This window comes from Natrix helvetica (assembly GCF_964273705.1).
Source record: "Natrix helvetica genome assembly, chromosome: 4".
In the NCBI taxonomy this organism is placed as follows: Eukaryota; Metazoa; Chordata; class Lepidosauria; order Squamata; family Natricidae; genus Natrix; species Natrix helvetica.
Window position 1 is genome coordinate 159,537,453 of NC_138550.1, and position 16,993 is coordinate 159,554,445.

General features: G+C 42.0%; 1 protein-coding gene across 1 annotated transcript in view; it reads right to left on the minus strand.

The window, feature by feature from the left end:
* CYRIB (CYFIP related Rac1 interactor B) overlaps positions 1-16,993 on the minus strand; it is a 91,338-nt gene that overhangs the window by 44,759 nt on the left and 29,586 nt on the right. The window contains exon 2 of the mRNA XM_081949878.1: positions 7,653-7,727. The gene's annotated coding sequence lies outside the window, so the exon portion shown is untranslated. The remainder of the gene's footprint in view (positions 1-7,652; positions 7,728-16,993) is intronic.

The window sequence follows — 16,993 nt, forward strand, 5'->3', positions numbered from 1 at the left end:
GAAATCTGCTTGTTGGCCCTTCATATCCATTTCGTGACAAAAAGAGAATCCGAATCCATTCAAATTTTCCCTCAGTACTTGCACTGTATCAACACTGGGGAAAAAAATATTGAGGCAGTAATTGAGTATGCCAAACATTTAAGATTGAAGGAAGAGGTTGAAAAAAAAAAGCACTGGTGGCCCCAATAAGAGGTTACTATTTCAGCTACCTCAAAAAAATATGTGGTCCTACCTGCCATAAGAAATTTTATTTGAAGTCTGGAACAGATTTTATGATTGGTATAAGACAAGGTGACAAGACTGGAACAAACTGTATATATTGTGATTGGACAGAAGGATAGATCATGCACTAAGCAGGCTAATAGTTAATGGCTGAGACTAATGGTGTATAATGTGAATGTATGGTCACTTCGACTCTGCGGTACTGCACTGTTTTAAATGTAAAAATAATTTTAAAAAATTAAAAAAAGAAATTTGAAGGTATCTGGATGGAACATACTGTATATTGTCCAGGAGTTCTCCTTGACAAAATGTACTATCAGGTTGATCGTATCTGGCTCTACACCGAATGCAATTTCAGATCTGGCACTGACACTGGGAAAACCATGGTTATATAGCAGTGTTCCAATATCTCAGGGGTTGCCACAAAAAAGAGGGAGTCAAACTATTCTCCAAGGCACCTGAGGGTAGAACAAGAAGCAATGGGTGGAAACTAATCAAGGAGAGAAGCAACTTAGAACTGAGGAGAAACTTCCTGACAGAACAATTAATCAGGGGAACCGCTTCCCTCCAGAAGTTGTGAATGCCCCAACACTGGAAGTCTTTAAGAAGATGTTGGATAACCATCTGTCTGAAAGGGTATAGGGTTTCCTGCCTAGGCAGGGGGTTGGACTAGAAGACCTCCAAGGTCCCTTCCAGCTCTGCTATTGTATTGTATTGTATTGTATTATTGTATATCTTGATGGATGGACTATTCTGAATGATTTGCAAGGGGCTTTGGTATCACTGACCATGGTGTTAATTAAAGCTCAGCCTCGACACCTTTTGCGTATGTGCTTTACTTAACCTTTTGCTTTTTCAAGAGGCAACGGGACTTTTTGTTGCTGTTGTTTTTCCTTTGAAGACATTTCGCTTCTTATCCAACAAGCTTCTTCAGCTCATGAAGAAGCTTCTTGGATGAGAAGCAAAACATCTAGGAAAAGAAAGTCCAGTTGTCGCTTGAAAAAGCACCTTTGGGTTAAGAAAAGCCAAAGCAGGATTCTCCGCCCTGAGATTTCTTTGATGATAGTCTTCTGATACAATGAAGGCTATCTTGACTCCCTCCATCACACTTGTTATGGAGAGCACAGTGTGGATGAGAGGGAAGTTGCAAATGTAGGCCTGGAACTAAATACAGGGATTATTGCTCTTGTCATCCTATTTATACAAGTACTATTAATGATGATATAGGTCTACAAGAGACATGGAAGCTCACTGAACGAAGTGAGTGGCATTAGGTTAGCTATAACACAGGATTGTTTTTGTGGGGAATATATATTTACCGTATTTTTCAGAGTATAAGACGCACCAAGGTTTTGAAGAGGGAAATTTTTAAAAAAGTAGGTAGGTAGATAGAGTGATAGAGAGGGAAAGAAATAGAGAAATACAGTAGGTAGGGAGAGAGAGAGAAGAGTTAGGTAGGTAGGTAAAGGGAGAGAGAGAGAAATAGAGAAATACAGTAGGTAGGTAGGGAGAGAGTGTGTGTAGGTAGGTAGGTAGAGGGATAGAGAGATAGAAATAGAAAGAGAGAGAAATACAGTAGGTAGATAGGGAGAGAGAAAGTGTAGGTAGGTAGGTAAGAGGGATAGAGAGAGAGAAATAGAAAGAGAGAGAGAGAAATACAGTAGGTAGGTAGATAGAGTGGGGAGGGAGAAATACAGTAGATAAGTAAGGAGAGAGAGAGAGTAGGTAGGTAGGTAGATAAAGGGAGAGAGGGGGGGGAGAGAGAGAGAAATAGAGAGATAAGAGAGAGAAATACAGTAGGTAGGTAGGGAGAGAAAGAGAGAGTGTAGGTAGGTAGGTAGAGAGAGATAAATACAGTAGGTAGGGGGAGAGAGAGAGAGTAGGTAGGTAGATGTTTTCAGGTGTATTTATCCATGTGCTAGAGAAGGAAATCGCTGACAATCTGCAGCACCTAACTTTGTTCCTGCTGGCACAGCACTTGATCAATGTAATTCTCATCAATCAGTTAAAGAGCTTTCCAAAAGGGGGGGGGGCAAAAACGGGCCCATTTTTTTTCAAATAAAAGGCATGAATAGCCTTGTGGGGGCTGGCAGAGTGCTCCTGGGGGGTGGGGAGGCCAAAAAGGAGCAAACAATGGCCCGTTTTTCTCAAATTTGGTAACTGCCAAGATATACAGACTTCAACTCCCAGAATTCCCCAGCTAGCAGGAATTCTTGCAAGTTCACACATCTGGAATTGGTTCAGTTTGGGAAACATTAATTTTACTCCAATACTAATCAGAAAAAAAGTAACAAGCTGGCTGCACCCAAGAGTTCTCAAAACCAACTCATGGTCAGAGAAAATATATTCAACACATTGGTGTGTTAATATAATTACGCATTTACCAATAAATCTAGTTAATTTTTTTTTGTTTCAACTTCTACCCTCAAAACAACGCTATAGGGCACTTGCACACCAGAACAACTAGACAGAAGGAGAGTTTTTCCCCGAACGCCATCACTCTGCTAAATAAATAATTCCCTCAACAAACTATACACTAAGTCTGCATCACTATTACTATTAATCTTCTCATCATTCCTATCACCCATCTCCTCCCCCTTATGACTGTAACTTTGTGGCTTGTATCCTTACGATTTATACTGATTGTTTCCTAGTATGATTTGATTGCTTATTTGTACCCTATGACTATCATTAAGTGTTGTGACTTATGATTCGTGACGAATGTATCTTGTCTTTTATGTACATTGAGAGCTTATACACCAAAGACAAATTCCTTGTGTGTCCAATCACACTTGGCCAATAAAGAATTCTATGCTATGCTATTCTCAAGAGGGTCCCCCCCCCCCCATTATGCATCTCAGATCATTTTAAGGCATTTCACAATCCAAATCACAGAACGGCTCGTGTATTAAGCAAGAAATCATTTAAAATCTCCACCGCTGCTTGCAACTGGGAACCGAGAGCCATTTGACAAGTCCCTGTCCTCATGAGGATTGGTGTACGATGAATCCAATGTTGCTGACCCTTCAAGCTGCCTCAGTACAAATTATGGTCTCAATTACCTAAATTTGTCAACTGCAGACTCAGGTGTCTGGAGTGGCTCATTTTAGCTTGCTCAGTTTCTAACTTAAAAAGTCATTTGCAAGGCAACATATGCTTTGCCACAGATAAGTGAACACACAAGAAACAAAACTGCACACACCATCATATATTTCCCTACTCTATACAGCTGGCAGCCCAGTTAGACACACTTGATGAATTCAAACACCGCCAACCGACAGGCACGCATCAAATGTCGCCGCATTTTTATTTTATCAGAATTGCTCCCATTAAATACTAAATCCCATTCTGCTAGATCATTGCTATGCCCTGATAATGGAATCCCTTCACTGCACCTGTGAAAATTATAAATAACAACAACCCTCCTACAGACAAGCAGAAAATGTATTTCGGAAACCCCTGCTTTTTGGAGAAGTGAGCTTTCTCCAACATGGAAAATAAGTCATAACGGTTAAGGTGAAGGTAAAGGTTCCCCTTGCACATATGTGCTAGCCGTTCCCAACTCTGGGGGGCGGTGCTCATCTCCGTTTCAAAGCCGAAGAGCCAGTGCTGTCCGAAGGCGTCTCCGTGGTCATGTGGCTGGCATGACTAAATGCCAAAAGCGCATGGAACGCTGTTACATTCCTATCAAATGTGGTTCCTATTCTTCTACTTGCATTTTTACGTGCTTTCGAACTGCTAGGTTGGCAGAAACTGGGACAAGAAACAGGAGCTCACTCCGTTACACGGCGCTAGGGATTTGAACCGCCAAACTGCCAAGCTTTCTGATCAACAAGCTCAGCGTTTTAGCCACTGAGCCACCATGTCCCCTTTTCATAAAGGGTACTAGCCAATAAAAGTATTAATTCAGTCTTTGAGTTAGCCAGGTATCCGGAGATGTCAAAGTCCAAGGGGGAAATATTTTTTAGAAAAACCTCTTTCTCCAAATCCTTTACTTTTAATTTTATTGATATTTTTTCCCCTTACATCAGAGGCAAAAACATATTCATATACAGTACTGCTATGCAGTGTAATGTGCCGAATGATTTCTTCAAAGCTATGTGAAAGACAACTCACCGTGTGAGAACATTAAAAATTCTATACGTCGAAGACAACCTATAGAGAGCAGCTCCCAAATGCCAAGGGCAGGAATCTATTTATAGGGTGGTTTCTATCTGCTGACTTTTGATCCAGAAATTGGGGGTGGATCTGCTCCTTCCCTATGGAGACAGCAGCATTCATATACTGTATTTTTCAGAATATAAGATGCATTGGAGTATAAGACGCACCAAGATTTTTTCAAGAGGTACATTTTTTACCAAAAACAGGGCATGCATTTAGGATGTGAGGTTGACATAGGAGGCTTGTAGAGTGCTCCTGGGGGCTGGGGGGGGGGGGCAAAAGCAAGCAAAAAACGGCCCATTTTTCGCTCATTTTAGCCCTCCCCAGCCCCCAGGAGCACTCTGGAAGCCTCCTAAAGCTATGCACAGCCATTTTGGAAAAGGGGGAAGGGTTTCGGCACGTCAAAAATGCTGTATTCAGTGTATAAGACACACCCAGATTTTCACCCTCTTTTTTGAGGGAAAATGGTGTGTCTTATACTCCGAAAAATACAGTAACTCTATCTGTAGCGTAGGGCTGGGCAAGCTTTTGTTGACAAAGAGCCGTATTTACCATCTTTTGTGTGGCTGGAAGGCACAGCAAGTGGTTTCATGACGTCAAGTGGGTGGAAATACGATTTTATGGCAGTGGGTGAGAGGAGTTTTGGAGTTTCTCTTTATTAAACCATATTGAGGCAATTCCAAGGCTGATATCGCAGTTTCTGAGCAGCTCTTTCTTCTACAACAGCACTGAAAAAAAATGACTTACGACCTTTGGTCAAAGTTGAAACCTCTGCAGCATCCCCACAATCATGTGATCAAAATTCAGAGGCTTGGCAACTGGTTCATACTTTATGACCCGTTGCTGCCTCCCATGGTCATGTGATCCCTTTTTTGCAACAAGTAAAGTCAATGGGGCAGCCAGATTCGCTTAACAACTGTGTCACTAACTTAGCAACTGCAGTGATTCACTTAACAACTGCGGCAAGAAAAGTCATAAAATGGGAAAGGTCATAAAATCGGGCAAAACTCACTTAACAAATATGAGCCGCGGTGGCGCAGTGGTTAGAGTGCGGTACTGCAGGCTACTTCTACTGACTGCCGACTGCCTGCAATTTGGCAGATCGAATCTCACTAGGCTCAAAGTTCACTCAGCCTTCCATCCTTCTGAGGGGGGTAAAATGAGGACCCAGATTGTTGGGGAAAATATGCTGACTCTGCAAACCACTTAGAGAGGGCTGTAAAAGCACTGTAAAAACAGTATATAACTCTAAGTGCTATTGCTATTGCTATTTCATTTAGCAACAAACATTTTGAGCTCAATTGTGGTCATAAGTCGAGCATTGCCTGTATTTAAAAAGCAAGAACCAGTATGTATATCCTCAGCTGCTTATCCTAGTGCCACTTAGATATCCCGGAAGAGCCATTCTATAAATGCTTCTTTGCTACCCTGACAAGAGACAGTCTTAACTTACCACATACATATGAGCCTATTTTGGGTCTCCTTCACATAAAACACTAAGAACTGTTGGACCAAATCTTACATTTACTCATTTCTCTTCCCTTTGCTGTTCCTTCCTCTTTCTGCAAAGCAAAGTAGCAGAGCTGAAAATTACCCTTTAAGGCAAATTTCCAGGGGTGGCACAAACTCTAGATTTCTTCTCCAGATGCAATAAAGTAAAACAGCCAACGCTGTGCTGTGGCAAAGTCAGAAACCACAACAGTGAGGCAGGGGGGGGAATGGACATTGAAAACACTCGAGTCACATGTGGCCAGCAAGATCTTGCATTGCCATAGCCGCTTTACCTGTGGGAGAAACCCCCCCACTGTATCTTGTACATCTCCCAGAGTGGAAGGTAATCATTCTCTTCAACTTTTGGGAGCTACTGTACATTTTCTGAAATATGCTCAGGTATACATCAAATGGCAACACTGCATTTGGTTTGCAGTATAAACAAGCATACACGTATCAAAATTATCCTCAAGGAAGATCTAGTTATCTAAAATTCCTAAACTAGAATAGAATGCAACCATACAGCCAATAATTGAACTATAATGAAAAGGAAGTCCTACATAGGCAAAGATAAAGGTTCCCCTCACACGTATGTGCTAGTGGTTCCCAACTCTAGGGGGCGGTGCTCATCTCCATTTCAAAGACGAAGAGCCAGTGCTGTCAGCAGACATCTCCGTGGTCATGTGAACGGCATGACTAAACGCCGAAGGCGCAGGGAACATTATTACCTTCCCACCAAAGTGGTTCCTAATTTTTGTAGTTGCATTTTTTTTACATGCTTTTGAACTGCTAGGTTGGCAGAAGCTGGGACAAGTAATGGGAGCTCACTCCGTTACGTGGCGCTAGGGATTCGAACAGCCAAACTGCCGACCTTTCTGATCGACAAGCTCAGAGTCTTAGCCACTGAGCCACCGGGTCCCTCACCCTACATAGGTAAACAACTCTAAGTTAATCATTCATTTTTCTCAAAAAAAAAAAAAAAAGAATTGCAAGGAGGTAAGTTGGAGGAAGCTCTCCAGTAAGATTGACACAAGGCAAATAGAATTAGGTGGAATTGATGTAGCCTGATTTTTTCCCCTTTTCAAAAAGAAACAATCCTGCCTTCTAATGCAGCAGCCCCCAACCTTTCCAGGTCTATAGACCAGCAGTGGGGAGAGAAGATGGGATGGTTTCATGTGTAGTTTGCGCAAATGCAGCTTTGTGTGATCGCATGCTTGACTGCTGCTTGTTCCTAATGTTCCTAATGTGCCGTGGCTCGGCACCAGGTTGCGGACCTGGGGTTGGGGACCCCTGTACTAATGGGAATTGCAGTCTATATACTAGGTTTGGGACACGATGGCTCAGTGGCTAAGATACTGAGCTTGTCGATCAGAAAGGTCGGCAGTTTGGTGGTTCGAATCCCTAGCGCTGCATAATGGAGTGAGCTCCCGTTACTTGTCCCAGCTTCTGCCAACCTAGCACTTCAAAAGCAGGTTAAAAAAATGCAAGTAGAAAAATAGAGACTACCTTTGGTGGGAAGGTAACAGCATCCCATGCGCCTTCGCTGTTTAGTCATGCCGGCCACATGATCACGGAGACGTCTTTGGACAGCGCTGACTCTTCGGCTTTGAAACGGAGATGAGCACCGCCTCCTAGATTCGGGAACAACTAGCACATATGTGTGAGGGGAACCTTCACCTTATACTAGGTTTAGATCATAGCTTTGGTCAGTATTGGAAGCCTTTCACATGGATGGGTTTTTTTTTTTAATCGATAATGAACCTCTTGAAGATACGTACCAGGTAAACTATGTCTTGAAACTTCTACAGACACTTACTCCTTGCACGGAATATGCACCAGCTGTTGTATGAAGCCTGAAAAAATAGGAAAAAAATGAATTACAGTAAAACTAAAACCATTAAGCTAAAGAACCTGTCTGGTGTATACTGTAGCTACTTCATATAAAATATGCGAGATGCAGACTTATGCAGTAAAATCCACATGATTAATTGGTAGTACAATGAGCATACTCAATGGAGGACAGCAGTCTTCATTTCTGTACTGCACAGACAAATGATAAACCCACAAGAGATTTACACTAGATAATGTTTTGCTTAATTTGTTGAGTGTCAAAACCGTGAAGATAATATGACCTTGATACAGATTCTGCTCTTGAAGAGTTTATGTATTTGACTGTCGTAATTACTTTTTTTCCCAGAAAAAAGCAGTCCAGAGAAAAGGGTTACTTCCTCGTTAGAGAAGGAAGATGGAGTAGATTCACACAAGGTCAATGAATGCTTCACAGGAAGGAAAGGAAAGTTATCTAAAATATTCATTGTCACAGTAGCTGACTCTTATTCCAATCTTTCGTGACAAATATTTTCAGAATGACAACTGTTATCATCCAACCGCATCTAAAAGCACAGATTTAAGACAATACACAATATACTGTACAATTTACACAAGTCCCACTTCTTCCTCCACAACATGCTTTTCCAGTTTGCCATGATAAATGTGCAAAGACAATTATAAAAAAATAATAATAAAGAAAACTGGATCTTTAAAGAAAAAAATAACACTATAAGCTTACCTTAAATTTATAATACAGTACACTAGGGACTTGCTATATGCATGGGAAATCTGTATTTTCTGCTATGTTGCCTCTACTGCCCATACAATTCATTTAAGGCAATGCTTAATGAAAAACAGGAGTGTCTAATCTCAGAAGTTTAAGACTTGTATACTTCAACTCCCAGAATTCCTCAGCCAGCTAGATTAGCCAACTCTCTGCCTGAAAAAAAATCATCATCTCACTTCTGTGGTTCTCAAATTTGGTAACTGCCAAGATATACAGACTTCAACTCCCAGAATTCCCCAGCTAGCAAGAATTCTTGCAAGTTCACACATCTGGAATTGGTTCAGTTTGGGAAACATTAATTTTACTCCAATACTAATCAGAAAAAAAGTAACAAGCTGGCTGCACCCAAGAGTTCTCAAAACCAACTCATGGTCAGAGAAAATGTATTCCACACATTGGCGTGTTAATATAATTACCGCATTTACCAATAAATCTAGTAAACTTTTTTTTTGTTTCAACTTCTACCCTCAAAACGATGCTGGCACTTGCACACCAGAACAACTAGACACAAGGACAGTTTTTTCACAAATGCCATTACTCTGCTAAACAACTAATTCCCACAACACTTTCAAATTATTTACTGAGACTGTATTACTATTCTTCTTCTCTTCCTTACAAGTATCTATCTCTTATGACTATAACCATGTTCTTTGTATCTTTATAATTTATATTCTTTTTATTTGTTTCCTAATACGATTTGATAGCTTATTAGTAACCTTGACTATCGCTAAGTGTTGTATCTTTTTATTCTTGATGAATGTATTTTATTCTCCTTATGTACACTGACAGCATATGCACCGAAGACAAATTCCTTGTGTGTCCAATCACACTTGGCCAATAAAGAATTCTATTCCATTCCATTCCTTTTTCCTCTCCTCTCCTCTCCTCTCCTCTCCTCTCCTCTCCTCTCCCAGAGGCTCCTGGGGTGTTGGAGAGGGCAAAAACGAGGAAAAACCGGCCTGTTTTTCACGAAAATGGGCCCATTTTTCTTTTTTAAAAAGGGCATGGATAACCTTCAGGAAGCTTATAGAGTGCTCCTGGGGGCTGGGGGGGAATTTCTGAGCTCCTCAGTCCCCAGGAGCTCTCTAAAAGCTTCCTACAAGCTATGCATGGCCATTTTGGTGAAGGGGGCGGGGTTTCAGGAGGCCAAAAATGCTGTATTCAGTGTATAAGACGCAGCCAGATTTTCAGCCTCTTTTCTGAGGGAAAAAGGTGCGTCTTATACTCCGAAAAATACGGTAATCCCCCCACCCCCAAAAAAGAAAGAAATTGTATTGTGATACAATATTTTATAATGGAGCATTTCACTATAGACTCTCCCAATTCTAGAATTATAAGTCTCCATTCTCAACATCATTTCTGGAGGGGAGACGAATGCGTAGCCCTCCAAATTCTGTTTCCCTGAAACTTAACTGTAGTTACCAGACCTCATTAACATGCCAGGCTCAGTGATCTAACTTTAACCAATTTCTGGAGGGACGAATATTCCCCACCCTGCCTGACGGGAACCAAGTGGTCGCCATTTGTTGGTAACTGAATCCCACATTATTCCAGTAATGTTTGAATGATTGGAACACATGGGTTTATTACCCAAACCATCAAGGGCTGGAGGGGTGGGGGTGGGGGGGGAATACAGGCTATGAATAATAGCCATGCAACTGCACTTACTCCGCCAAAGTTGTTAGTGATCCATATCCAGATGAAAAGTAACAACCGCGACAAGTGGAAAGATCAAATTAAGCCTTGTTTTCACCAGTTTTAAGTCCGACACCGTTCAGTCCGTTTGCTAGGGACTTTATTATGACATCAGCTTTCAGGAACCTGTGACCATTTTGCCAGCTGCATTGGGGTGCATTATGCTGAGAAGAGAGCTTATGTGCACTAGGGATATGCAAAACAGTTCAGGGAGTCGCTGGTGGTTTCTATCAGAAGGGAAATATGGCGACCTATCCCCAAATCCATCCCTTTTTCTTCACTTAGTCCTCAACTTAGGACCATAATAGACGCTGGAATTTCCTTCGGTTTAAGTCAGGGTACTCACGTGCCCAACTCGATTACACAAGGCATTCTCAGGCAGTCATTAAGCGAAACCCATGGTCTGCGATGAGCATTTTTTACGGAACACAGAAATAAATGAGCCACGGTGATGCAGTGGTTAGAGTGTGGTACTGCAGGCTACTTCTGCCGACTGCCAGCTGCCTGCAATTTGGCAGTTCAAATCTCACCAGGCTCAAGGTTGACTCAGCCTTCCATCCTTCCAAGGTGGGTAAAATAAGGACCCAACTTGTTGGGGGCAATAGGCTGACTCTGTGAACCGCTTAGAGAGAACTGTAAAGCCCTGTAAAGTGGTATATAAGTCTAAGTGCTATTACTAAATGCCAGTTTCCACACAAACCATGGGATGCTGCAAATAGCTTTAGACGAAGGGAACAGCTAAACAACAGGGATTAACTTGAGAGTAAGGCCACAGGTGGACAATAAATGGCCCCTCCCAAAAGAAATAAAAGAGGAGCAAAAGAGGAGTGGGCTTTTGCAGGGAGCAATTCGTTCATTCGTTTCAGAGGGTATAATCCCTCATGCTTACAGGAGGATGGGACAATCTTGAGGCATTGGACAGCATCTATCCGGAATGGTGAAGAATCTCCTGCTTGGGGAGGGGGGTAAGACTAGAAGACCTCCAAGGTCTCTTTCAACTCTCATTTGTATTCATTGAGCAAATATTCCCGCCCAGCAGCAGCTAAGATCCAATGGGGATTCTCCAACAGTCCAAGTCCACCAATCTCAACCTGTGGCAGCAAGCTTACTTCCCCACCAGAAGAAAGACAGGCCCTGTTTGCTAAAAGCCAATTGAAGTTTAGTAATCTGAATAAAGACCTATTTAAATCTGTTTGGAGATAGGAGCTATGAGATGACACATCCGCTCTTACGGAGTGAACTGAGTCAAAAGCTGGGTGTGCCTAGCAACAAGGGCATGTCTTAATAAGCTTCAACAGACTCAGTCCAATCAGTGAGCAGACGAAGTCAACCCATGCCTGGATGCTATCTGCACCACAATGGAGAATACTAGGTTCTGCATTACTGAGTGGAGGAAGGTAAGGGGGCAGACCCATTCCACTCCACACCCATCTAAATTTCATTGAAATTCACTTATCATCCGCCCTCCTCTTCAAATTCCCACAACCAATTGCCATGGCTTACCTAAACAAGCAGTCCCTCAACTTACAACACCTCCCCTCCAGTTGAGACCAGAATTTCAGCCATTAAGCACTGCGGTCATTAAACAAGCCATCATGGGACTGGCGCCGATGTTATGAACATTTATAACATGGTTGTTAAGTGAACCACGTGGCCATTAAGCAAATCTGGATTCCCCAATTGAGTCTGCTTCTTAAAAGCTGGCTGGGAAGCTGGCTGCAAATCACAATCATGTGACGGAAAGAAACAGCAACCTGTCATAAATGCCATAAAGTCACTTTCTCTAAGGCTACTGTAACTCTGAACTGTTGTAAAATGAATGAATGTAAGTTGAGGACCTTCAACCACAGCCAAGAACAACGCTGTTTTAGCCCCAATCTCAGACCCTGAGAGTTAATTTTAAAGCAATCCCTCAATGGACAGGCTGGGATTTATTTTCTGCCAAGAAATCCTTTTGCCTTGGAGGAGGTAATTAATTTGAAAGAGTTGTTTGTTGACTTGCTGGAGAGATCAAAGCTACAGAGCCAGTCTATTAGTAACCCACCCCCACCCCCCATTTTCCATTCAATTAGCATACCTCCAGGGCAAAGTAGATTTATATTGGGGTACTTAATTCAAGAAAGGCAGCAGGAGAGGAGGAAATATGATTGCATAATCATAGCATCAAAATCTCGTGAAATATTAGTACTGTTTTATAAAATCTTAGTAAGGCCACACTTGGAATGCTGCATCCAGTTTTGGTCATCACATTACACAAAAAAAAGATGTTGAGACTTTGGAAAAAGTGCGGAGAAGAGCAACTAAGATGATTAAAGACTTGGAGACTAAAACGTATGAAGAATATTTGCAGGATTTGGGTATGGCTAGAAGGACCAGGGGAGACATGATAGTAGTCTTCCAATATCTAAAGGGCTGCCACAAAGAAGAGGGAGTCAAGCTGTTCTCCAAAGCACCAGAAAGAAAGACAAGAAACAATGGGTGGAAACTAATACTGGAAAGAAGCAACCTGGAATTATGGAGAAACTTTCTAACAGTGAGAGCAATTGACCAGTGGAACAGTTTGCCTTCAGAAGTTGTGGATGCTTCATCACTGGAAGTCTTTAAGAAGAGATTAAACAGCCACTTGTCTGAAATGGTATAGGATCTCTTGCTTGAGCAGGGGTTTGGACTAGAAGACCTCCAAGGTCCCTTCCAGCTCTATTCTGATTGAAAGAGAGGAAAGGAATTGCTTCCTGTTCTTCTTTGTTGTACTGAATGCTAGATAATTGGGCTATACAATACAATACAATAGTAGAGTTGGAAGGGACCTTGGAGGTCTTCTAGTCCAACCCCCTGCCTAGGCAGGAAACCCTATACCGTTTCAGACAAATAGCTATCCAATGCCTTTGTTGATCTGGCTAGTCTAGTGAAGAGAAGGACCAGGGGAGACGTGATAGCAGTGTTCCAATATTTGAGGGGCTGCCACAGAGAGGAAGGGGTCAGGCTATTCTCCAAAGCACCTGAAGGCCAGACAAGGAATAATGGATGGAAACTGAACAAGGAGAGATTCAACCTGGAAATAAGGGGAAATTTTCTGACAGGGAGAACAACCAACCAGTGGAACAGAATTTGCCTTCGGAAGTTGTGGGAGTTTCATCACTGGAGGCTTTCAAGAAGAGACTGGACTGCCATCTGTCAGAAATGGTATAGGGTCTCCTGGTTGGGGGAGGGGGGTTGGACTAGATGACCTACAAGGTCCCTTCCAACTCTGTTAATCTGTAAAACCTGTTTAGCCTCCAACTTCTGGGTGAAAAGGAAGGAGCGAGAAACTTACACTATTTCCCATGCTGGAAAAACCACCTGAAACGGTTTCAGGATTTTGTTTCGATGAAACAACTGTAGGAAGTTATCACCTAGCCCTCTCCCAGAAAAATGAAATATCCTAGGAAATATTGAAAAGGCAGAATATTATACTTTCCTGGATGTGAAAAAAGGGAGAAACACATTTTAAACACAAAGTAAATTCCTACAGCTTCCAGCCCATCCCCACTTTGTCAATGGGCCATTAAGAAGACCAAGCTAGTCCACTTTACATAATAAAGAGTTCTCCTCTTCAACTCCAGAGTGATGGGATAAGGCAGGATAATATAAGCCTTCATTCAACTGACCACATGGCATCTGAACTCAATCAAACCTGAATTCAAAACAGCCTATAGAAGGTTGCCCTTGCACGGGCCCATGGGAGTCTGGCAACCAATCAGAATACATTTCTTACACAGGAACAGGAAACAGATAGGTGGGGCCGAACAGATTATAAAAATCACTGCAAGCCCTTCTTCAGCCCTTTCTTTTTCTTCTCTTCCCTTCTCTTCTTCTCCACCAACATTGAAGCATGTGATCACCTTTCCTGTTCAGGACTCAAGCCATGTGGTCCTGTCCACCATTAAAACCATCTTTCCAAGCAGCCTCCATGTCTCCAGTGTCTTTTTCCCCACTTGGAGCCGAACCCAGAAGGACATTTCTTCCAACACAACAAAACCAGCTTTTTAGCTTGGGTCTCTTCAACCACAAGCAATCTGAGCAGAACTTTCAATGTGCCATGTGTTATTTTTTCCAGGACTGTCATTTTTTTTGTTTTTTGTTTTGTTTTTGTGTATGCTTTCAGACTAGTGCTGACCAGGAGGTTGTCTGCTCAACACACTCTCAGAAAAGCACAATACTGTTAACGCTGGGTGTCAGTTACCTCCAGAACGGAGAAAATGACAGACAGCTAAACACACAGTATCTTTCTCTCCCAGCAGTGTAACACTGTCAAAGACACAGTTCTGACACAGACAGCTGACCACCGCTGGGATTGTCGTTTTTGACTTACAGCACCGATGTACACCTAGAGAAGTCTTAGGGGAGGTGGCCACCATGAGGTCAGCGATACCCGAACACAAAGATGCCAACAGTAACAGATATGTAGAGAGCAGCTAATCACAAAATAGCTGCTGGCAGTGACAGACATTCCTGCACCCGACAGCCTAATCCTTATGAGAGAGCATTATTATCTTGCGTTTGCTGAAGATTTTAACAGCTGAATCTTGGACAGAACTTTCACTGTCTGGCACTAAAGCTTTTAAAAGAACAAATTCAGTGTGGATTCACCCTCTATTCATAGCCTACCGCGATCAGGAGCAGTGTTAAATATATATGATGGTATTTCTATGTTGCTTTTCCATCGGTCCAAAATTATTTGCTCAATGATGAAAGCAGAAGGGTTCAGCTTTGATCACTTTTAAGACATATGGACTTCGATTCCCAGAATTCCCCAGCCAGCATAGCTGGCTGGGGAATTCTGGGAGTCGAAGTCCATAAATCTTAAGGTTGGACATACCTGGATTAGAGTACATAGATCAGAGATAGCTAACCTTTTTGGCACCAAGTGCCCAAACCAGAAGTTGCGTACATGTGCCGGAGCACCGGAAAACCAAAGACCGCCCAGCCAGTGTGCGCATACCTGTTTTTTGGCTGCTTTTGGGGCCATTTTCAGGCTGTTTTTCAGGCCATTTTCCAGTGCCCGCAAAGACCAGCTGGCTGGCGCATTAGAAACCTGAAGAGAAGCTGGCGACAGTATGTGTGCCCACCGAGAGGGCTCTGCATGCCACCTCTGGCACCCGTGCTATAGGTTCGCCATCACGGATATAGATGTTCACATACAGGTATAGGTAGTTCTCGACTTATGACCAGTCACTTAGCAACCATTTGAAGTTACAACAAACCCTGACCCAGATATTAAGCCCTTTTGCCTGCCATATTTTGGGCGCATGGCAACCAGCTACCATTTATGGCCCTTTGCAGTGTCCCACAATCACAATGTTTTCATCCAGAAACTGGTGTTTGCTTCCAGTTTCCAGAAAAAGAAATGGCCCATTGCAAACAGTTGGTTCATTTAGGGACCATATTTACTTAGTGACCATGACCAAGAAGGATGTAAAATGAAGCACGGTAATGGAATGATGACACACTTTACAAACATGATGACTGACAGTTATGGTTGTAAGTTGAGGACATCTGTAGCCCTCATTTAGCAACCACATTTGGGACTGTTAACCTGTTAAGCAAAGCAGTCATTAAGGAAAATGAAACTGCATATTCCCATCTTATTTTAGCTTTGGTTTGCTTTACAGACCCTGCATAGGTTATAAATTCGAGGACCGCTTGCAAAATTACTTTTTCATCACCAAAACTGCAAATGGTTGCTAAATGAGACGGCTGATAAAAAGGATTACATGCAATATTAAAACGGTGATTACACTGATTTTTTATCGTAAGTGATTAATTAAGGGGCAAAGAAGAAATGCAGAGTATGGCATACATTAGATGAATGTATTGCAAGTATATATTAATACTGGATGTGCATATCCTCAAAAAAATAATCTCCCCGTGACTCCCAATTAATTTTGCTTTACATTCCAATTAAGTAATTGGGTTTCTGCAAACCATATCAAAATCATCTCTAAAAATCATGAAAGTCTATTACTGAACTACCTAAAAAACTTTCTGGAAACACTTTTAATGCGTTAAATTAAAAAAAAAAACACTACAAACATCCAGGAACAGCAAATCCAATTATCTCTAATGCTACTCATTATCAATAGATCTTTTACACACATTCTCCCCCCACCCCCTCCATTCTCTCCCTCCCCAGAGATAAAGGGAAAGGATGACCATCTCAATTTGCAAACACTTGAATAATGAGTGTTCTCCAAGCATGATAAATGAGCACACATTTGGTTAAAACAGTACTTACAACCCACTCAGAAGCGGAGATAAATTATCATCACTTTTACAGGACCAAAAATTGAATCTAAAACACAATTATAGTGACATTTGATTATCGGGGGGGGGGGGGGGAATCCATAATGTGCAAATATCGTATTATTATTATTATTAAGGTTGGTCACCCAGTAAGCCAGATGTTAAGACTGGATTTGGCAGTTTTATTGTCCACCTATCAAGTTGAGATAGGCAGATGTTGTTTGACAGAGTTGAAGATATCATTACAGATGTTAAACTGGTCTGAATAAACTTTTTTTTTTTTTTTTGCAATTGATTGATAGAGATTTTTGTCAATTGTTCAAACGGTGCTCACGGGTTTTGGAATTGCATCCAAGGTGTCTATTACTATAGGTAGTCCTCGCCTTACGACTACAATTGTGCCCAAAATTTCTGTTGCTGTTGCAGGGAGACAGTTGTTAAGTGAGTTTTGCCCTGTTTTACGACCTTTCTTGCCACAGTTGTTAAGTGAATCACTGCAGGAGTAACACGGTTGTGAAGTGAATA